This window comes from Anas acuta, chromosome 1 (assembly GCF_963932015.1).
Source record: "Anas acuta chromosome 1, bAnaAcu1.1, whole genome shotgun sequence".
NCBI lineage: Eukaryota > Metazoa > Chordata > Aves > Anseriformes > Anatidae > Anas > Anas acuta.
In genome coordinates this window covers 64,835,406-64,858,715 of record NC_088979.1, presented here as the reverse complement: position 1 = coordinate 64,858,715, position 23,310 = coordinate 64,835,406, and the positions used below count along the sequence as shown (strand labels likewise).

Here is a 23,310-nt window from a genome sequence, read left to right as displayed (position 1 = left end):
GTACGCTTCCCCCCTTTTCATGAAGACTTTCTAGAGAACTTTGCAACTGGCAGTATTCAGAGCCCTTTCCTAAAGGGCCGACTGAGCCTTTTTCTCATGTGTTTGTTGGGAATTTTAGTCCTAGAAGTGCTAATAGAAATAAAATGACAACTTTTAAATAGTATAATGTAAATGTCCCATCCTTCTGTTATTAAACAGCTTCCAATCTGTTGTCGTTTTTGATGTCATCATCTTACCAGTTCTCCAGACTACTGAGGACTTATCTAGGGAAAAAGTGGAAAGCAGTACCTGGAAAACAAATGGTTCTGAAGAAGACAAAATTATTTTTGATGGTTTATTTATATGTTTAAGTAAGAGACAGAAAATGAGTGCATTATAAATATATATATATATATATAAATAACTGTTAACTTCTATACTTTGCTGTTTGCAAATAGGAATGAAGAGGTTGTTTTAGAAAGAAATGGTTATCAGAATTCCAAGGTTTTTTTTATTATTATTATTATTTTTCTATTATGTCTTTTTTTTTTCTGTACTTACGCGTGTTTATCTGGCACAATATCAAATGCTGTGTAAAACTACATAGATCTGAATTGCACTTCCAACTTACCAGTCATGTCAACTTTAAATATGACAACTCTTCCTGCAAAGTCTTGCTTTTAAAATTTGTATATAAAATAGCAATTATAGCACTGTGTCAATCAGTGACCACTATTTCAACCTGCTACGTTTACTTGGAGCAGCTTATACATTACACTCTATTCAGTCTGTGGAACCACCATGTCCTAGAATGAATACAAAATAGGGATAAAAAGCTTTTTGTTTCAAGGCTCCACAAATGTGGAATCAGTTACCAGTTGATTTAAGAACAATTGGGAGCTCTTCCTGTTTTAAGATGGAACTGAAACAATACTTCGTGATGACTAGAAGTTGTTGTAATTGTTTTAATTGATGTTATTCTAGTGTTATCTTGGTTTATTGTTTATTTATATGCATTTGTTTATCGCAGGTCATGCTTGAAAATGGGCTTTCATCTCAATTTACATAGTCAGCTAACAAATATATGTGTGTATGTGTATCAGATACACTTGTTTATATCTGACAGCAAAACCATATGTATTCTACATATATTTCTTGCCTTTATGTTTGTGCTATCGATTAAGACATCTGAGTTTGATTTCAGCTTGACTTTTAAGTTTGCAGGACAAACCATGCAAGTATGTATCTAATAATATCAGTCAAATTATTGTTCGGCTCCCAAAGCACAAATCAAGTTAAAGCATTAGCTAAGCATATGTTAGTGTGCTTTTTAAAGCAGTTCACTCTTGTAGGGTTTTACTCCTGCATTGTGTTGGCTTTAAGCAGCATTAGCATTCAGAAATTATTTCTGTGTCTCTAAAGGCAAATGGAGTATTAAAAACAATGATAGCATCACTAGTAGGGAAATATAGTCTGGCATCAAGCATTTGTTATCATAGCTGATAAAGGAATGGCATGTTTAATTTACACTCTGTGAATGGTAAATATCTACATAAGTATTCCTACCTGTCTTTACGTACCATGCAAGTAAGCTAACCTGTATGTAAGAGGAATAGAGAGGAAGAGCAAGTCATTATTTCATCTGTTCCATTTACAAACTCAGAAGTCACAAATGTGCAGCTGGGAAATGTGTTTGTCTCAAAGCTTCAAATCTGTGACATGTTAATTCATAAATAATTGCAGTCACATGGTCTTCCTCGAGGGCATTAGCTCTGTATTCCCAGTACGGTACACTTAATTGTAATAGAAAAGAGTAGAGTGGACAAAAGTGGCTTTCATAAATCAGATAAAATTGCTCAATAAATCCTAAACATCTTTCATTATTTCTATCAGAAAATGAGCTTAGTTAAGTAAGCAACATTTTTTACACGTGACTGGTCTTTGTAAACAGGCAGGTGAGGAAATAAAGGGCTGGGGTGCATTATTATTGGTCGTGGAATCTGGCAGCTAAACGTCTCATAGCCCTGGCCCAAATCCTGCTCTGACTTGCATCCCATTCTAACCCATGGACCACCTTATATCCAGATACTAAATACTTCAGATAAACAAGAGCACTTTTCTATTGGGACAGTCATATGATAACATCGCCTGTGTCATTGTCTACATGCAGCTGCTTGCAAAAATATAGGCTTTTTCCCCAAAAAATTGTTTTTGCTACTCTGACTGCAGAGTGAATAACAGAGTATGAAAGAAACCTGAAGGAGCCGTTAGGGTCCATTGTGTCAATCCAGCTGCTAAACACGCATATTAAGTCCACATTTAAAAATGCTTGTGAAGCTTTTTCTATTTGTTTTGTTTTGCAGTCCATTTTTAAACATTCGTACTTCTTCTGTTTTCATTGTCAGAATACCTAAACCATTCTGAACTAGTTCTTGGACAAATTCCAATTAAAATTGAAAACAATTTTAGTTATGCAAGAGATTTGTGGTTTTGTGATGTTTGTTTGTATTGTTCTGTTGTTGTTTTTTTAAATCAGGTGAACTTCAGGAAAAAAAAAATAAAAAAAGATATTTAGTACCAAAAAAAAAAATAGTATTTCCATTGGTTACAAAAAAAGCAATTTGCCTCATCTGAGAGCTTGTTTTCAGGCTCCAGTCAGCATTAGGTTTAGTTTCCTGAAAGTATGAATTAGAATGCAAACCTGACCGACCCTGACTGTAGCTATTATGATCCAAACCACAACAAATTTCTCTTGTTAAGAATAGTGTTCTGTTCAATTATCAAATTAATTTGCTGTAGACTTATGGTTGTCCTCAAAATTTTCATATTTCTAATAATTCATTTGCTGGGATACTTTGAATTCAGAGAATCAATTTTGTGACTATAGCATAAGTACAGCATCACAAATGAGAATGCCAAATTTAAACTGTTTAGTCTGGGAATTTATTGCTGGCATTGGAATAGTTGTTGGCAGAAGATGTCCATATAGGGGGTTCTTTCAGCTACTTCATTTCCAGTCTATGTCATTAAGCAGTGGTTTGAAGACACTTAGTATTTCAATGCAGTAGACAACAAAAAAAGAAAAAACAACCCGTCCCACTTGTTTAATAGTGTATTGGTACCTCAGAATTTTGGCTTAAATTTTAACCTGATTTGCATTTACAAATCGGTGACTTCTTAGAATAATTGAATAAGCATGTCAATAATATAAGCTGTTTGTGTTCTTGATTTTTATACTCATCCTAATGCTCCTTTTGAAGATGTTGATGTGCAATATTTTTATCTTGAGTTTTAACATCCCAATCTACATAAAGGATATTGAGTGATAAGTAAGCACAGGGCTATGGGCACTGTGTTGTTCAGGAAAAATATTTGCTTTAGCAATTGTCATACTCCAAGCAGAGAACGTATAGATTTATAGTGTTAATTGTGCTATTACTAGTTAATAGAAAGTATGAGGATGAAGATTTGAAAAGGTTTTAAAGACAAAGACCAAACAAAACCTTGTCCTTACCTGCAGGAAGGTGTCAGACACAGCTTAGACCCAAGAGTTACCCTGTGGCTGGAAGGCATAAAAGCTTCTGTTTCCAGCTGACAGTCTAAAGGCACCCCAGTGACCAGCTGGCCTGAGGATGGGAAATGTGGTCACATCTCTGAATGCATAAGGTGGATAACTATAAGAATTAATTTAGGACTGGAAAATGTGTCTGCATTTTCTCTTTCAGATGAAGACAAGGATTACAGACAGGGAAAAAAATAACAATAGCAAATAAAACTCTGCATGAGGTCAGAGATTCATAGAGCTACTTACCAGCAAACACATGCCATGAAGGCCATTTAGTCCAGTCCTTTTTCTCCTTCCCTCATGTACTGTGTCAGTATTTATTTCATTAAACTTAAACTGCTGTTAGACTGGCACTAAATCTGGCCTTAAATTCCTCTAGAGGAGAAGATTTTGGAAAACCGCTTGGTTGTTCCACAATCTAACCATTCCTGCAGTTGTAAACTTTTTCTTAATATTAACCATATTATTTATGCTGCAGCTAAAATCCATTACTTCTTGTTTTCTCCCCATTGACAAATGAGAATAATTGGTCCCCATCCTCTTTGCAACACCTTTATGTAGTTATAGAAAACTACTGTGTGTCCCTTTTGCTTCACTTCTCTGGACCAAACATACCCCAGTCAAGCTTTCTTCTTGGGGCTTATTTTTAATACCTTTTACCATACTTTATATTCTTCTCTTAAGTCTTTCTAATTTGTCTGTATCTTCTGAAAAATGTGGTAGCCCACACTAAATTCAACTCTCTGGATGAGGCCTCCGCAGTGTCAAACAGAGCAGAAAAACTGCCTTCTTTGTGTCCTTCCTTGTGTTATATACAATACTCCAATTAATAAAAGTTAATGTGGTATATGTCTTTGCTGTGATGACATTGTCTTTTTTACTTGTTCTATGTGTTGTCCATTATCATTAATATTATCTTCTCTGGAGTTTTCTAGTCTGACCGGTTATATCTGTAACTTCAGTCATTTTACTCTTAAGTGGTTCCATCATCTGCTTTGAGTTTCTGTATGGCCACATATGTTTCCAATCTTCGTACTTATTTGTATGTGGCTTTGCCTTATCTGAGCTTTTGTCCTACTGTCATTAATCTACCCTTAGCCACTGGGGTAAGTTTACAGTATTGTCAGTTGCATAGACCTTTTCTACCAACTGAATACTCTCAATAGCAATACCAAAACCCCATCAGAAGTTTATCTCCACAGCATTTCAACTATTGCTACTGTGCATGCAGGGATTAATAGATTATAGAATATCTTTCTTTGTACATAATTAATGATCTATGAAAAGGGCAAGAAGGCTGGACTAGAACTCTCCAAATCACATATTTTCTTATTTGCACGGACTTAAGGTATTTTGATACGGCATTTCCTTCCACCTTAATTATGAAATCAAATATTCAGCAATTTCCCACATGCTAGAATTTCAAAACCTCATTTGAGAAACCCAGACACATGATATTCCATAACTGGGATATGCATCCATCCCCAACCAACGTGGGTGGCAAACAGGAGGGAATGCAGTTGCTACTGAATCCCAACCCAGTGCCACTGCTTTTGCAGGACTTGGCTGGAGGTATGCAAACTCAAGACGGCAAAAAAAAAAAAAAAAAAAAAAAAAGTTCAGGATTACCCTACTGAAACCCAGGTACAGGAAGCTGCAGCTCAGGTTTTTGAGGCTTCTCTTTCTTCAGCAGTAAATATGGAAGACAGAGGCCCAGGATAGGCCAAACAAGTGTTCTTTAAATAGTGAAGTCTTCCTCTTTGGAGATCTCCAAAAGCTGCCTGGTTATATGGCCTTGGGTAGCCTGCTGTGGGTGGCCCTGCTTGAGCAGGGGTTGGACAAGATGTCCTCCAGAGGGCCCTGCCAACCTCAACCATTTTGCCTGTGTAATTTTGTGATTCTGTCAACTTAGATCAGTATATAGCAATCTTTAACAAATTTGAGGAAAACTTTCTCGTTCATTAAACTGCTATTTTCTCATAATACTGTTTGGTTAGGAACTGTGTGCATGCACTAGCAACGGTTCTTGAAGATCTTTGGTTTATCTACACAGAAATAAGTATTTCTAGGGGTTTTCATGGGATTCTTGCTGCCAGAAAGAGCTCAAAACTCCTTTTACTCTTACTTACCTTTTATTTCTTTTGCTCTTTATTGTGCATGAAAGAATGCTCTTCTCTCTCACTGGGCTAACGAAGATTTATAATGTTTATTCATTTCCTTTTTCCTCTTAACCTGAACCGGAACAGTTTGCCTTACTCAGATTTCCAGAGGCATGTCTACCTCACTTGCTCAAAATGCATTCCCACAGGGGCAGACAAGGGTGCATTGTGCTGCCAGGCAATCCACGCCAGGGCCTTGCGTGCTGTCTGTGGGCAGCCTGCCCAAACATGCCTGGCAGGGTACTAACCACCTACTTACATATTAACACCACCTAAGAATGCCTGATGTGTTTGGGCCCACAGGATGCTGCAAGTGCTACAGAAGAGTGTTTTCTGCTCATGTATTCACTGGGCGCAGAGGCAGATCTAGCCCAGGGGGCAATCATGGGGCACCCCTGGGAGGATTCATCCTCTCAGGGGTGAAAGGACATTTCCAGCTTGGCAAATCTCAGGCATGTGACAGTGAGGAGGTAGGTTATCCAAAATAGTAGATTTTACAAAATATTAATATTTGTGTATAAAAGAGAAGGAGTGCTTTTACTTCCACACGAATTTGAATCCTTATATATAACTTGATTTATATTGGGTGGGAGAGGGGGGGAGGAATTTCTAAGGACAGAGAGAAGCCTTTACATTTTTATTTCTTTTTGAAAGCAAAAAAGGAGAAAACAAATGTTCTGCTGTATTCTCACTCTAGGAATCACTGAGCAACACTAAGTCCTATGATTTTTGCAATACAATCATGATAATTCCATATAGTAGAATGTCAATGTAAACACTGACTTTAAACAGGCCATATGTTGAGGCAGTGACACAGGGTTAGCATAGCTACCATCTCCAGTGCAGCTGTAGCTTATATTAGCAATAAGGGCTTTCTGATGGTATGTTATCAACCAATTCAAAAAGCAAAAGAATTTTTATTAATGACAGCATTTTTAAATTAATATATTTGCTGAAGCATTAAAGCTTCTGCAACACAGCTTTTAACAGCATAGTTAGAGCTAAAAACATGAATAAAGACCCCATCTCAGATTGACATTATTTTATGAGCCATTCCTCTTATGGATCTGACCATTATCTTGCCTCTGTCTGTGCCAGTAGTATTGTCTTTACAAATAAAATGTTTGGTTTTGCAGTTGGTCTGTATTTCAGTGCTGAACCTTGCAAGGGAGCAGGACCTAAACTCAACTTACTGAGTTATGGCAAAATTCTTGTCAAGGCCAAGGGAAATGTAACTCCTAGAATAAATTACCGTACAAAATATTTTCTTTTGGGCCAGCTACCACTTTGTAAGAATCATTCAAGTGCTCTTATCTCCTGTTCTAAAAGGCTTGCTTTGACATGTTCAAACGTTAGCTCCTTGTTACAGGAAGACTTACTTTCCAAGAATACAAAGATTCAGTCTTTCATCAAACCCTACGTAGCGGTACATTTACTCTCCCTGAAGAAATTGTTTCTGTTGATATAGTTCAACTACACTGAAGAAAAAGAAAAAGTTCAGTTCTGAGCAGATGGTTAGGATGACTGACTGTGAGCCAGGGCTCAGAAATTACTAAATATTGCTTGTGTTAAGAGCAGTGTAATTTCTCAATATATCTCACTTCCAATTCTTTAGCTGTTCTCTTCTTCCTGAAGAAAAATAGGAGTTATGAACTATTTCAAGATGTTTTCTATCCTTTTACCATGTTTTTACAATCTTCTATTTATTATTGGATTTTTCAGCAACAGGGGAGCCACAAAAATATGTGGGAAGTATTTCTTCAGAAGCAGGACCAAGATAGGAATTTCCCATATTTTTTTTCCCTTACACTAGTACAAGGCTCTCAAGATATAAATGATACTCCTCATTCTTTAACCTTTCCTCTGACTCATTTTAGACAGCTAATGCTATAAGTCTTCAGCAATGTCACTTGGAAGTTTTGATCCTAATGTATTAGCACTGATGAATAAGGCATGGGACATTCCACGAGATCCCAGCTGGGGGATTATGCAGCTGGACAAAATTATCTCTATTAGTTTTGTTGTTTTGTTGTGATTTTTTTTTTTAAATTATGATATATCTTTTGATAAACCTTCTTGTTATAGATGAATACTAGAGACATTATAGGACATAAATAGAGACATAATAGGACAAAATAATTCCATGGAAATAATGATGTTTTAATTTTGAACAACTGTGTCTTTAACCAGAACGTTTGTGAGATGCCTTGTGATTATTGCAAAATGGGAATAGAAAGTGAATTTTGAATTCTGAAATATGATGATTTACAACAGAAAACCTGACTCTAACTTACTTTCACTCAGCAAAAAAACACAACACGCATAGTGTTCTGCTCTGACTAACCAACATAACAATATTGAATGCCAAATTTTGAATATCAAGCACTTGCAGTGAACTGCTCATAAATGATACACCTTCATTCAGGGAATAATTCTGAATAATAAATCTAAGAAAATCATAAACTGCTCTTGTGAAATTCACAAATAGAAAAAGGAGGTGAGATTTGTGTAACAAATTATCCAGAGTGAATTATGCATCCGGCAGCTACCTTGAGTCCTTGATCTGTATTTTCTAAAATTTGTATGGGATGTCTCCTCTAAAGATTTTGCAATATAATTACCTAGATCAGTCATTCCCCAGCTGGATCCTAAATGGCAATATCAGTATGTTCATATATTTCTGGATAAGAATGCTTATACACCCTTCCCTTATTCATCTTCCACATTACCTTTCTAAGCAGATTTGTCACCTGTTCCGGGTGAAACTGTGGCCTCCATTTCCTTCAGTGACCTAAAATAATTAAGACCTAAATCTCCTGTCTTCAAGTATTTTTGCATATGTTTAAATTTATGCACATGAATAGTTTCTTGATTTCAATGGGCCTATTCATAGGAGTACATTTAAGCAAACTTGTTTGCAGGTTTGGGCTTCTAAAAGATTTGATTCATAGTGTTATGTGCTTCCTATTTTATCAGTACATGGTTCATTATCACTCAGCAATGTCTGAAACATGCATTACCAATGAAAGGAGCTAGGAATTGTTTGTACTAAATGAGGCTGAATTTGCTTGCATTTATACCATTATCTTCAGTAATATGTGATTACATGGAAGTATATGAAATCAGAAAAAAAAAAAAAAGTGTTTGGAATCTCCTTTGGCTTTTGAAAGGTACGTCAAGTTGGATTCACAAAGAAAACGGGGCACTTAAAGTGCAATTTCAAGAGGTGCTTGGTAATGAATGTGGTTCTGAGCATTAAGAAAAGTTGTATTTTTTTCCATCCATTTGTGGAAGTAACACTGACACTAGGACAAATATAAATATAGATGGCTGTAGCTCATTTCACTGTTCTAGCCAGTGAAATAACTGTAATAACTGCAGCAGTCAGCTGAAGTAGCTGGCTTTTGGAAGGGAGAGAGTGAAGGAATATCTAAATGGGTTAGCTGTTAAGAACAAGAAGCTTTTGATTTAAAAAATATTAAAAGTGAGTTCTTGAATTTTATTTCCAACATACACCCAATTAATATATTTTCCAAGACTGAGAGAGTGTATTTGCAGGATTTCTTTAATATTAATGGAGGCATTAAAAGGATAATCCAGTACCTTTAAGATGCCCTTTTTTTTTCCCGGTTTTGTTTCAAAAGTACAGAAGCTGCTTCTGACCTAATTGATCAAAAATATTATTCTTCAGGAAACAGTCTAAAATATCTTGTTTTCAAGGCAAATGTCTTCTTTTCAAGGCAAAATTGGAGACTGATGAGAGAGGGAGAAAGGTAGTATATACTAGAGAATGTCCCAGGATTTTAGTTGGAAATAAAATGCATTTTCATATGGTTCATATTGCCATTCCGAATTTGAATTTTTTCATTTAGTTGTACAAAACAGGTTAAAAATATCTGTTAAAAGTCTTATTTTCCTGCTAATTTTCCAAATTGTTTGGAAAGGTTATTCTTCAAAGTTATCTTATGATTGCTCTTTCGAAATTTCCACTCATAGAAAGCCTCACACAAAAATAATATTGCTAATTAAATAATTTCACTAATTAAAAAAAGAAATTGCAATAAATTATATGTTTTTATTAAGGATTTTCAGAGATAATTCTATGCAGTTTATCCCAAATCTACTTGAAAATTTCATTTTTCTTCCAACTGTAAATCTGCATCTTCTTAGAATGTTAACTACATTAGTATATTAATTAGTAGACAAATAGGTAGAAAAGATTAGGCTTATTGAAGAGAAAAAGTTATCACCTATTTATCACTTATAACTAATTGTTTGTTGTTTTTTTTTCATTAAAAAAAAATCCATTGCAACATTTTCTGACTGTACACAAATATATGTTTCATAAATGGATGGATTACTTTTCATACAGTTAAGTTCTGGTTTTATCCTTTAGTAGAAATATTTTTCAGCTTAAATTATTCTATGATTATCTCCTCTTAAAAAAAAAAAAAAAAAAAAGAATATCCACATTATCTGCTGGTTCCTTAGATCAAGTACTGAACAAAGAATACTGAGACCTCCTTTCTAACAGGTTGACCTTTTCCCTTGTGGTCTAGACCTCACTTTCTCCTCTTTTCTTCTTTTTATTAACTCCATGGACACCATTTACCATGCAAGAGGAACAGCTTACATAATGACATATAACCCAGGACTCATTTTAATATTCATGAGTTTGTCAGCTTTATTAAAGAAATTCAAGTAGCTAGTGAACATTAGATTGCATTTCTCCAACATATATCATTTATCTGCCTGTTAAGGTTAAGCATTACTAATGCAGTTTTAACTTCTCCTTTGGAATTCAACTCCTTGTCAGACATGTAATACATGCTCTAGATTCTCCAGCAGGCATACCTACATTAGCAACCACAAGTATTTATAGTTGCGACCAGGGTCCTAATGACATGAAAGTTCCCAGTCCCAGCAGGTTAGCTTTGAACTCAGTGAAAGAAAGAACCAAAAAATTTAGTAAGTTCTCCCCTCAAGTCAAAATCCAGAGGTTCATTCACTTCAGATTTTTTTCAAAACTCTCTAGGAAAGTCCAGTCTTAGGTTTCAAAAAAACATAAGGAAAAAAAGAGACCCTTACTGGTACTGTTTTTTTGTTTTTGTTTTTCTGACCAAATCTTAGAATTTTCCAATTTTATCTGCATCCAAAGCAAGAGATCAGTTTAGGAATAATAACAATAAATAAAAAAAAAAATACTACATGAAAGGAAACAACATTCAAATGTTGTTAATTAAATGAGGGAATGGATGTCAATGTTAATGTGTAGGTACATAAAAAGAACCTTATTTTGCAGATGTATGACAGGGCTCCCTGAAGAACACAAGTTTTTCTATATTAATTCCGTGGTAGTTGAAAGCTACATAATCAAAAACACCTTCTAAGTTTGGCAGAAATATAACACTGGCTGTTTAAAATAAAAGGTCTGTATGGAAAGTTCAGTTTTGTTTTGTTATTTTTTTTATTCCCCTAGGGTCATTGTGGTAGAGGAAATATTTTTATATGGGCGTCAGGAAACGGTGGTCTGGCTAGTGACTGCAGTGGTGTGGATGGTTACATGAACAGTATTTACTCAGGGACAAAGCATGCCATCGTTTACCTCTGCCCCAGACCTCATGGACTACAAGAACAAATCAAAGTCGATGCCACCTGGAAATATCCATTGAGGAAGGATTGTGGAGTCTAGCACCTTGAAACAACCCTTCAACCTGAAGCAAGGTGAGTCTGAAATTGGCAAGTAAGATATTGATGTGAATAAGCAGAACCCTCCTGAGTCAAATTTTCATAAATGGATAATTTTCAAAATTTCCTGAGTCAAAGTTTCTAACAGAAACTCTACAAGAGGCCATGACATACCCCACTTTCTTGAATAGATGAGCTAAAACACCAAAGGGAATAGCAAGTTTTCTGATGGAGCATGAACTTGAATCTTCATACTGTGCAGGTGAATATTTATGGTAGAATCCATGTGGCAACCTGAGGTTAGCAGAAATCTGGCAGGTTTTCTATCTAATTTCTATTTAACAGATTTTTCACTCCTCTCTTCAGGACTCTGCACATATTTCTCACATGCATGCCCCATCTAATATAAGACTCCATTTCCTGTTCCAGATCACAGAATTGATGTATGTAAATCTATAGATCTATCTGGGTGCTTTTGCGGTAGTTCTGCCCATTACAGACATTTTAAGAAATGGTTACCTTTCACTTGACTTCTACAGACATTGTACAGGAATGAAAATGTTGTCATCAGCTGTCAGGATTAGAGTGCACACAGTTTCTTAATTCCTAAGCTGTCTTCCATACATAAAGTTCATTTAGTGCATTACATACAAGGTCAATCAACACTCTGCACATCTTTGATAATCATTCATAAACAGTCAGGCAAGTATCTTCCCTTGCTGTCGCTATATTCTTCAATACTGGTAGAGATCATTTAGGAAACTACTGCTTTAAGCTACTATATTTTAGCATTTCTGTACTTTGTGTATTCAATTTCTGAGATACTTGCCATTATGTTACATCCACGTACAGCTCAGTTATCTTGTTATTCATCCTTCTCCCAGAAACCTCTAGCTTCTATGATGGATCCACATTGCTCTATCTTCAACTTTCTATATTTTATAAAATATGACAAGACACACCCAGTTTCTTTTTGTTGTTGTTGTTGATAGTGGTGATCTCCTATCTGTACTCCTAGCTGTAGCATTGTCATAATTTTCTACTGACTTGCTAGGTGTTACGGAATCACAGAATCACAGAACTGTAGGGGTTGGAAGGGACCTCAAAAGATCAGCGGGTCCAACCCCCCTTCCAAAGCAGGTTCCCTAGAGCAGGTTGCCCAGGTAGGTGTCCAGGTGGGCCTTGAATATATCCAGAGAAGAAGACTCCACAACCTCCCTGGGCAGCTTGTTCCAGTGCTCTGGCACCCTCACCATTCTTTCTCATGTTGGTGCGGAACTTTCTGTGCTCTATCTTGTGGCCATTACCTCTTGTCCTGTCCCCACAAACCACTGAAAAGAGGTTGGCCAAATCCCTCTGTCTCCCACACTTCAGGTATTTATACACATTGATGAGATCTCAGTCTTCTTTTCTCCAGGCTGAATAGACCCAGGTCTCTCAGCCTTTCCTCATAGGGAAGATGCTTCAGGTCCCGTATCATCTTTGTGGCTCTCTGCTGGACTCTTTCCAGGATATCCCTGTCTTTTTTGAAGCGGGGACCCCTGAACTGAACACAATACTCCAGGTGAGGCCTGACCAGGGCAGAGTAGAGGGGGAAGATCACCTCCCTTGACTTGCTGGCCACGCACGCCAGGATCCCTTTTGGCCCTCTTGGCCACAAGGGCACACCGCTGTTTCCTGGTCAACCTGCCATCCACCAGGACCCCCCGGTCCTTCTCCTCAGAGCTCCTCTCCAGCAGATCATCCCCCAGCCTGTACTGATACATGTGGTTGTTCCTTCCCAGGTGCGGGACTCTACACTTGCTCTCATTAAACCTCATTTGGTTTCTTCCTGCTCATCTCTCCAGACAGTCCAGGTCTCTCTGAATGCTATCACAGCCTTCTGGCGTGTAGGCCACTCCTCTCAGCTTTGTGTCATCGGCATACTTGCTGAGGGAGACACTATTCTCTCATCAAGGTCATCGATGAAGATGTTGAACAAGAATGGACCCAGCACCGACTTCTGGGGAACACCACTAGTCACAGGTCTCCAGCTGGACTCTGTACCACTGATCACCACCCTCTGAGCTCAGCCAGACAGCCAGTTCTCAACCCACCTTACTGTCCACTCATCTATCCCACACTTTCTCAGCTTTGCTATCAGGATGTCATGGGAGACAGTGTCGAAAGCCTTGCTAAAATCAAGGTAGATGACATCCACTGCTCCCCCCCCATCTACCCAGCTGGCAATGCCATCAAAGAAGGCAATGAGGTTGGTCAAGCACGACTTTCCCTTGGTGAATCCATGCTGACTACTCATAACATTCTTCTCTTCCACTTGCTTGGAGATGGCATCCAGAACAAGCAGTTCCAACACCTTTCCAGGGACAGAGGTGAGACTGACTGGCCTGTAGTTTCCTGGATCCTCCTTCTTGCCCTTCTTGAAGACACCGGCTACCTTCCAGTCTTCAGGCACCATTCCTGTTCTCTAGGGCCTTTCAAAGATGATAGTGGTTCGGCGATCACCTCTGCCAACTCCCTTAGCACACATGGATGCATCCCATCAGGACCCATGGATTTGTGTGCGTTGAGCCCACTCAGATGCTCCTGAACCACTCTCTCGTCAACCAAGGGGAAGCCCTCCATTTTCCAGACCCTTTCTCCTCCCACCAGGGTTGAGGAGTCCCGGGGGGGAGTCCCTGAAGCAAAGAAAGCATTCAGTATCTCCGCCTTCTCAGCATCTCCCATTACCAGGACACCCCCCTCGTTCAGCAAGGGACCAACATTATCCCTAGTTTTCCTTTTACTGTTTACATACTTTAAAAAAAAAATATATATATATATATCCTTTATCTCTTTTACAAGCCTCATCTCTAGGTGGGTTTTAGCCTTACCACTCATCTCTTAGCTAAGTGCTACATATTTGGAAATATTAAGCAGATCTCAGAGGAAAATCTTACTGATTTTCTTTTTAATACAATTATAAGAATTCAGCTGATTCCAGGAATAATATTTACAACTGGCCAATATATTGTTATTAATTCCATACAAGACCACCTAAAATACATAGTATGTTAATAACAGATGATAAAATATAGTATATTCTGATTTACCTCTTGATTTGCCAAACCATGGTATTCCCATTACAAATGAACCAAGTGTTTGGCAACTTGCCTAGTTTACATCATGTAATGTCTAGCTGGCATTATGGGGAGCTAAATTTTCACTGTAGTTGTGATTGACTGTCAGCAACTTCGGTAGCACCAATGGTAGACCAGTAAAAGTCAGAGAATAATACATTTTAAAAAAATCACTTTGTCTCAGATCTCATTTTCCTCTCTTGAAATATTTCAGGAAAAAAAAAATACTACTAGTATGCATAAATGGGCCCAGAGAGATAATCTTGTTTTGTACACATTTAAAGAAAAATTTGGCAGCCTTTATTTTGAAGTGCTTTAAGTTTTCTGTGTCTGAGAGCAAAGACTTGAAATTTTAAAAGGACATATAGCAATGATATAAATCTAAACACATCCTAACTTGGAGAAGCAAGGAACTTTGAGGAAAACATTTTCAACAGAGATATCATGGAATTAGAGAATCCTGTATGTGGAAAGGTTCTTCAAGAGGTCTGTATTCCAACCATCTGCTCAAAGCAAGGACAACACTGAATTCAGAATTCAGTTTACTCAGGACTTTTTCCCATCAGGTCTTGAAAACATCCAAGGCTGAATTCCACAACCTCTCTAAGCAACCTACTCTTGTACTTAATTTTCTTAACAGTAAAAAAATAAATAAATAAAACACTTTTCCTACATATAGTCAAAACTTCCCCCATCCCAGTTAAGTCCATTGTGTCATGTTCCCATGCAATGCATGCATATCAGTAGTGAATTTAGCTTTGCCTTCTCAATAGCTTACTCATAATATTGGAAGCTGGCTGTGAAGTCCCCCCCACAGCCACCTATTCAGGCTGAATAAACCCAGTTACCACAGTCATTCCTCATAGGAAATGTGCTCTAGCCCCTAGATGAGACTGAAAACACTACTGCATTTGCTCCAGTTTATTTATGTATTAGTTGTATTGGGGCCCCAAAACTGAATCTATATCAGTCCCAAAATTGATCCCAAACCAGCATCTGGATATGACTAAATAAAAGAGAATAACTGTTTGTCAATATATAGTTAATATAGTCCTGTCAATACAGCCCAAAATGCCACTAGCCTTTGTGACTACAAGGGCATAGAGCTGTCTCATTTTTTGTCTGCTTCCTGCTAGGACTCCCAGATCCTTTCAAGCAAAGCTGGTCCCCAGTAGGAAGTCCCCAACCTGTACCATTGCAGCGAGTTAGTCCATCGCCATGAGGAGCAGTATGGAGAGCAGGGAGCCTTGTTATCTTTTTTTGTACTCAGGGCCTCTTGCCAATGTGGAGACGGGACATACCACATTCTAATGTGGAGAGAACAAAAGAAGGGCTGTAACTCAGAGGAAAACAAAAAATTATGCCTGGTAGCCTGATAACCCTTTGAGAATAACAGATATCTAGGACAATAGGAAGTAGAGAAGAGGTGACTGAGACCTCTTTGTCATAGGCATTAGGAGCCTGGAAATGATCTGGTGAGGAAGATTGTAGTGCAAGTTATAAAAACCTTGCTGGTTTGAGTACCAACAAATTAAATTCTGATGAGGAAAAGGAAGAAAAAAGACCAAATTAACAAGTAGATCAAACTTTACTAAAGAGGGAATGGAGCAGATATATGGAGGGAAAGAGGAAAAGGCTAGAAAAGGAAACTGGTGTGGGGATTTAGGAATTAGGTAGGAAACCGTGCCTTAGCGAATCAGGTAGTGGGCATTGCCAGTAAAATACAGTGCAGAAAAAGAATGAAAACAGGTTCACTGGTGATCTTCACAGGCAAAGCAGAGATCAGAATAGACTGTGACGCCAAAGTAAAAAGTCTGAGATTAGGCTGTTGTTCTGAACAATGAATCTCTTGATGGATTGACAAAAAGATTTGCCCAGGATGAGTGGAAATGGAACTGGATTAAGGGACTAACCATGAGGAAGGCATTGAACTGAAATGTCTGTTGGACACTTGGAAGTTACAGAGGGGAAAGTGGCAGGTGACATCTGTAAAAATAAACAATATGTGAATATATATGGATATAAAAGTTTTATGCAAATTTAAAAGGCAGAAGTTTTTTAAATGTTCTACTTTTTGAGTTTTTAGTTACATTATAGTTTTTAGCTGTGTATAATATACACATGATTACAGTCTATTTTTTTAACTTCCACTTACATCAAACACTGTTGTAAGCAGATGAGTTTAAATTCTTAGAGAAACTTAGAGAAGATGATTAACCTATTTCTCTATCTTAGTTTTACTGACAAATAATACAATATGAGGAGGGCTCTCTGAAGAAAACAAAATCTCAGAGACTGTTCAGCCCTCAGTTTTCTTCTTAAAGCTGAGATTTTTCATATCAAAGAAACACTGAAAACATTTTTTCTCCTTTTCAGTTCCCTCCAGATGGAATTAGGAGTCAGAATCTCTGGCTTCTTGAATAGTAAAATTTGTATAGACCATTCACAAAGCTTACTATTTTACGCATGTGAGTAATGCAACCTCTGTAAGATGAACATGATGTTATCTCTAGAAATGTTACTCACAAGCTTTACCTTCAAAGATATTTCTGAATTTAACTTACACATATCTTTTACATTCAAGGTTGTTTGATAACCTCTCAAGCAGATCTAATTTTTTTTGCATTCCCCAGTACACTTTTCCATACTGGGAAGTATATTTTGCTAACCCCACATTGGTGAAATGAATATTACGTTAATTAGTGCTATCCACATTTTCTAAGAGCAAACAAAAGATTGGAAGAGGGAAGGGAAGGGAAGGGAAGGGAAGGGAAGGGAAGGGAAGGGAAGGGAAGGGAAGGGAAGGGAAGGGAAGGGAAGGGAAGGGAAGGGAAGGGAAGGGAAGGGAAGGGAAGGGAAGGGAAGGGAAGGGAAGGGAAGGGAAGGGAAGGGAAGGGAAGGGAAGGGAAGGGAAGGGAAGGGAAGGGAAGGGAAGGGAAGGGAAGGGAAGGGAAGGGAAGACTGGCTGTAAGCCTATCAAAATATGTGGGTTGTTTTTTTTTTGTTCAATTTACAAGATTACAGAAAGCATTGAAACATATAAGCAAAATGAGGAATAAGCATACACTCATAGTTCAGCATTTCTTGAACATTGCATAAGTGGATGTTGAGAAGTTGGGTTATTGATTCCACACCTTCTTCTTTTTCAAAAAAAATATTTGTTTCTATAAAACATTAATTTGCTAGCACTCTGTCAAAACTGTATATACTTTTATAAGTATGCGACTTTGATACCTCACAGAAGTGAGGTTCCCTCAGGTTCTTCATGCTCCCAAGCTTGTCTGACTAGTGCTGGCTGCATGGTTGGATCATCTTTTGTGATTTTTTATCACCAAGGAGATCCCAAGAGACATTACCAGGATCACCAACAGAAGAAACCTGGATCAATCATGGAATATAAAGTCCAGGAACAAACTTTGCCCTAAAGAGAGGGTTGGAAGCCTGAAGCAGTGACCTGTCACTCCCGTGAGACCACATGTCAGTATTTCGACACAGAAATATTTTCTTTCTCAGCTGAAGTATTTTGGGGGTTGATTTTTTTTTTCATCAAAATGTCAACATTTGACACATATAATGTCAATTTTCCAACACTTCTCCAGTAAATTGCACCTGATACAAATGTATGTGTAGCTTCTCTATTTCTCTATAGTAGCCGTTTTTTCAATAAGAAATTATGGAAAAAAGTGGAGATCTGTCAGAATCTATAGTCTCTAATAGTGGGATTCATCTGGCCAAATACAAAAATCTATAACTGAGACATCTACATCTGAGGTTGTCACCTGGGACTCCTTTCATAATCAATGGAGAGAAATAGGCACTTTTAGGGTGTGATTCATCTCATTCTGAAATGGATGGCTAAAATAGGTCAGCTGAATCATATTTTAAAAGCACCTATTTCTCTCCATTGGCAATACAGTGAATCTATGGCGACAACTTTAGACGTTGACAGCTCAAGTTAAATAAAATGACTTCTGCCCTAAGTGACCATAGAATTGTTCTCCAACATGGAGCATTGCCTTAGCAGAATCTTGGAGGAAAACAAACAGCAATAAATCTGACTTTCCTCTGGGTAAACCCTGCAAAGGGATATAAAAGAGTAAGAGATGGGCTATGAATTTTACTTCAATGTACCAGTAATCTGATTGGGCTAAATCCAGGGTGGAAGACTCAGATTAACTTCCAGCTACATACTGTGGAATTTCAAATTTTTGTGGTGTAAAAAGCAAAAAGGAACTCTTAGATCATCTAATCTACTTTCTTCTCGATCACAGGCACTTATCTTTCACACAGTTATCTCTACCTTGAGCCAAATAGTTTCTCTGCAGCTAAGGTATATCTTCCTGAGAGGTATCTAATCTTGATTTGAAGATCTCAGGAGATGGAAAATCCACCACTTCCCTCTATAATGTGTTCTGATAGCTAATAGCTATCAGCATTAAAAGTGTGTGCCTTATTTCCAATTTGAATTCATCTGGCTTCAGGCTCTAGCCTTTGGTTATTATTATGCCTTTCTCCACTAGATTACAAAGTCCTTTCATATCCATTATTTTCTGCCTGAGAAGGTATATATGCCATAAGCTAGTCACCTCTCAATCTTCTTCCTCATAAACAGAAAGATCCAACTCTTTAAATCTCTCGCCAGAAGAAATTTTCTCCCATTTTCAAAACATTCCTACATCTTTTCTCTACCCTATCCAATAGCTCCACTGTGTCTTTCTAAAAATGTGGACTGCAGTTACTGCAATACACCAGCATTGGTCTCACCCAGTTGTAACAGAAAGATCCTCTGACCTACTCCCTAAGTGACCATTCAGCAATGATGTCATGTTTTGTTGTTGTGTTGTTGTTGTTTCTTCTGGGTTTTGTTTTGTTTGCTTGTTTTTTTCACTGTATCATCCCATTCTGAGCTAGTGTTCAGTTCTTTGTCTTATATAAACCCTACTTATTTTTAAGTCACTGCTTTCACTAGTTCATTTTTGTGGTTTCATCCTTGTTTCTAGAAAGGTAATTTAGGATTGGCCTGTATTAAAACACCCTGTTTATAATGGTTTTGTTTACTAAGAATTCTTTTTTATCTCTGCAGTTTGTCTTTGTTGTTTACCACTGAGTTACCCACAAATGCTACAAGAAGTAATTTCATGCTAACTTCTGAACTGTTAATAAAATCTTGCAATCGTTCCTCTGGTACCAGTTCCTGTGGAATCAGAGGGGAAACATCCCATGTTGGCTTTGCATTGTTTGCATGAGAGTAACAGCAGATGAAGGGATCTGATGAGTAATACTGTCTGGTCATCTTGTATAGCTTTCCTTCTATGTCAGGATATTTTAAATTATCACCAAAGTAATGAACATTTCTCCAGCTGCTCTTAGGAATCTTTAAACACTGTTGCTAAACAGTAGTGCTGCTGAATTTAGAATGGTCAACATTAGTTTCTGTCATTTAACACTATCTTTGATTACTACTGAGGGAATTCTCTTCATTATTTTTATGTGACATTAGTAGGACAAAACATTTGTTCACCTTGGAATAGTTAACACACCTAAAAATGTTAGTTTCAGTGGGTCTAAAAATATTCAAAAATCTGGAATTAACTGCATAAGTAAAGTGAGTAGGAATGGAATGATTTAAATTTCATGCCAAAATCAGAAAGGAGTTACGGTTTCTTACACTAGTCACCCATGAGGTGGGAAAGAAAGGCTCAAATCTCCCTCTTTTTGACTAGGACTAAAAATGTGACACTCCTCTCATCGCACAGGAAATAGCTGAAGCGCTGAAATAAAGGAATTCTGTATTGAACCTCTTCTGAAGTTACATTGCCTTGTCTAAGTGAATAGTTATACGTTGGGCAGCTAAGAGTAAATGCAAATGAATGCCAAAGTTTGTTTGCTTTTTTTCTATACTCTGAAAATTTTGAAAACTTCTATTTTGATTTAACCAACATTAACTATATCCCTTGAATTACCAATCCCCCACCCCATGAAATCAATTACTCAGACAGTACATGCATACATATAAATCAATTTTCTTTTTCAGATTCAAACTATAAACTTTTATTCAGAAGTCTACTCTTTCAATATCGTCATGAGCAGTTTTACCACCTCAAATTTCTGAAAGTTCTGCACTATATGTAGATCATATTGTTTGTGTAAAAGTTAAATATGCTGGTTTTATAGCCCTGCTTATTATACATTTTTGCCTTGTTTCTCTAGTTTCTTATATTAATTTTCTGCACTCTATAGGTTCTACTGGGAAATATATAGCTTAAGCCTGTATCATATTTATCAATAGAAATTCTTGCATTATTGGTAGTCATTCTGGATTCATCTATTCTTCAAACAAAGACTGTACCTATTCCACATATGAGATGGAGCCCACTCTGTGCAGATCCTTTCCCTAACAGAATGAGGTCCGAATGTCCCAGTGTTCCACAACAGCAAAACCTACACCATCAAAAGTGTTGTACAGCCAAGGTTTCAACAACAGTATCATTTGTTTTTTGCTTTTGCTCTTGGGGTCAGAAGGATTTCCCTGTTCATGTTAATTTTCTTCTTCACAACTCTGTTTTATACTGGCACTGCCCTGTAGAGTGCTATGTTATTTTATGCAACATTGTTATAAAATTTTACCAAATGAGTTCATAACACTTCCTAGTCTTGATATGGTTAGTTAGTGATCTGCTCTTCAGGAAAAAAAAAAAAAGTCTGCAGCTGAGGAATACATAGTTCCTAGCTTGTGTCTATACTGTTAATTAAAAGAGCTTCAGGAACTAATCTCTTCCCCACAGTCCAATGGCACTGCTTAGGACTGTTCCTTTTTGGGGATAGCTTTGTTTTTGAATCATTTCCAGACAGATTCTGCCAAGAGTTGAGCAGAGTAAACCTCTGCCATGAGTTTTTTAAGGCCACAAAACCCCATCCACACAGAGCCAAGCAACTAACACACACAGTCATAACTCATTAAGGCCAGCAGAAATATCTAAAGGCCTACTAATTATTTAGATATCTAACCTCTTTTTTTTCTTTTTTTTCCAGGCTGTTAATTTAGATAACTCAAAATTTGGAATCTAAATTCTTCTGCTGAACCAGCCTCATATCACTGGATAGCTTAGACTCTAACATCCCTTTTATCCAGGCATTGCCTAGCTCCATTACTCTAGTGGCAGAACTCTACACAGATAAAGCTGGTAGGATACAACCTCTCATTGTGCTTAAAATAGGAGCCCTCCAGTCAAAGCAGTTCAGATTTAAGTACTGCCTCAGCCAATGAGATGTACTCACAGAGTAGGAGCAAATGCTCACCAACACTGATGAATCTGGGGGCCCACTAAAGAGAGGAGTTTGTCACTGCCACTCTGTCCTGCCTCATAGAGCTTTCCTCTGGGAGCCACCCAGGCCCGAGGTTAGAGATTGTGAATGATTTACATGCAGTGGAAAAAAATAAAATAAAATAAAATAAAATAAAATAAAATAAAATAAAATAAAATAAAATAAAATAAAATAAAATAAAATAAAATAAAATAAAATAAAATAAAATAAAATAAAATAAAATAAAAGTAGAGACAACTAATGTGGTTCAATAGACATTTTATCCTGGAATGGCTGTGCATTCAGATGCTGATGGCTTTCTCTGAATCATGAGGTACTACAGCCGTAGACTGTAGAAAAAGCAGATTAGATAATATTGACAATCAGTGCCTATTCAAATGCCCATTTTAGCTGAAAGAAATGCTACACATATCAAAGAACAATATTTAGGATACAAAATTTCACCTTTTTCTATTGTTGTATAATGTAATAGATATAAATAAGTATACTTCTTAACTAAATAAAATGGTTATATACCTTACTTTTTATGAAATTCATCACAGGAATCTTCTCAGTGCAGTCCAGTACTGTGTTAGAAAAATGAGAGAAGCACTTATTCTTTCACATTAGTTAACATGTCAAAAGCTTTTTATCTCAAAGTGATTAAATGGTAAGAACAGTGTTTCAACTTCTAAATTGTCATACATCAAAGATTTTGGAGGACTTCTTTTTTAAATTGACAGTTGTCATTTAATATACAATATGATCCAAAGCATATTATTTCTGAATGTTACCAGGGAGATTTCATTGGCTTTTGTGACATTTCCAGTCTTTGTTATAATTGGCTAACAGCTTTTTTAACCTAATGTCGTTTTAGAAATAGTGTACCTGGTGGTCTGGGGTATCACATCTTCCTGTTTTCTCTTTTCTTTGTTGTCCAAAAATGTTACTGTAATGATAAAAAGTGACATTATTTTAAAAGATAAGAAACACCAAAATTATTTTCTGTCTGACCTTTACAGTTACCAGAACAAGCAGCTTCTGTTAGCAAAATAGTTCAAGCTTTTTATTACAAAGGATATTTGGCAGTATTCCATAAGAAAAAAAAATACATGTAGTTCTTGTCAGGGGAAGTCATTAAGCCCTCTCTCCTTATGCCAGGTTAACATTTTAGCAAAAATAAAATTCTGGATATTTTAAGATGGAGGAGGAAGTTGGAAGTAAGAGGCAAGGATATTTCACATAATGCTCTTTATGAATCTGCTAATGTAGTTTTATGTCTTTGCACCGCATTGAAGCAAATACAGTGGGTTTACCAAAGAGTTCAAGGAGATTTTGGTGACCTTCATTTCCCAGCTGCATGTTTATGTATTCAGAGTTTTCTTCTTCACCCCAGCACGTTTGTGTGATTAGAACAACACTCAATCTTTATATGGGAAAAAGAAAAAAGATAAAATGACTGAATGATTTAATGTGGCTAAGTCACCGTTTTTAC

The 23,310-nt window shown here is 37.0% G+C and overlaps 1 long non-coding RNA gene across 4 annotated transcripts in view; it reads left to right on the top strand.

The window, feature by feature from the left end:
• The window catches only part of LOC137855592 (uncharacterized), a 162,659-nt gene that overhangs the window by 19,444 nt on the left and 119,905 nt on the right, over positions 1-23,310 (top strand). For 2 of the 4 annotated variants that reach the window (XR_011095819.1, XR_011095818.1), the window contains one exon: positions 11,183-11,427. The exons of the other annotated variants lie outside the window; for them this stretch is intronic. This is a non-coding gene — a long non-coding RNA (uncharacterized lncRNA). The remainder of the gene's footprint in view (positions 1-11,182; positions 11,428-23,310) is intronic. 4 annotated transcript variants of the gene reach the window in all.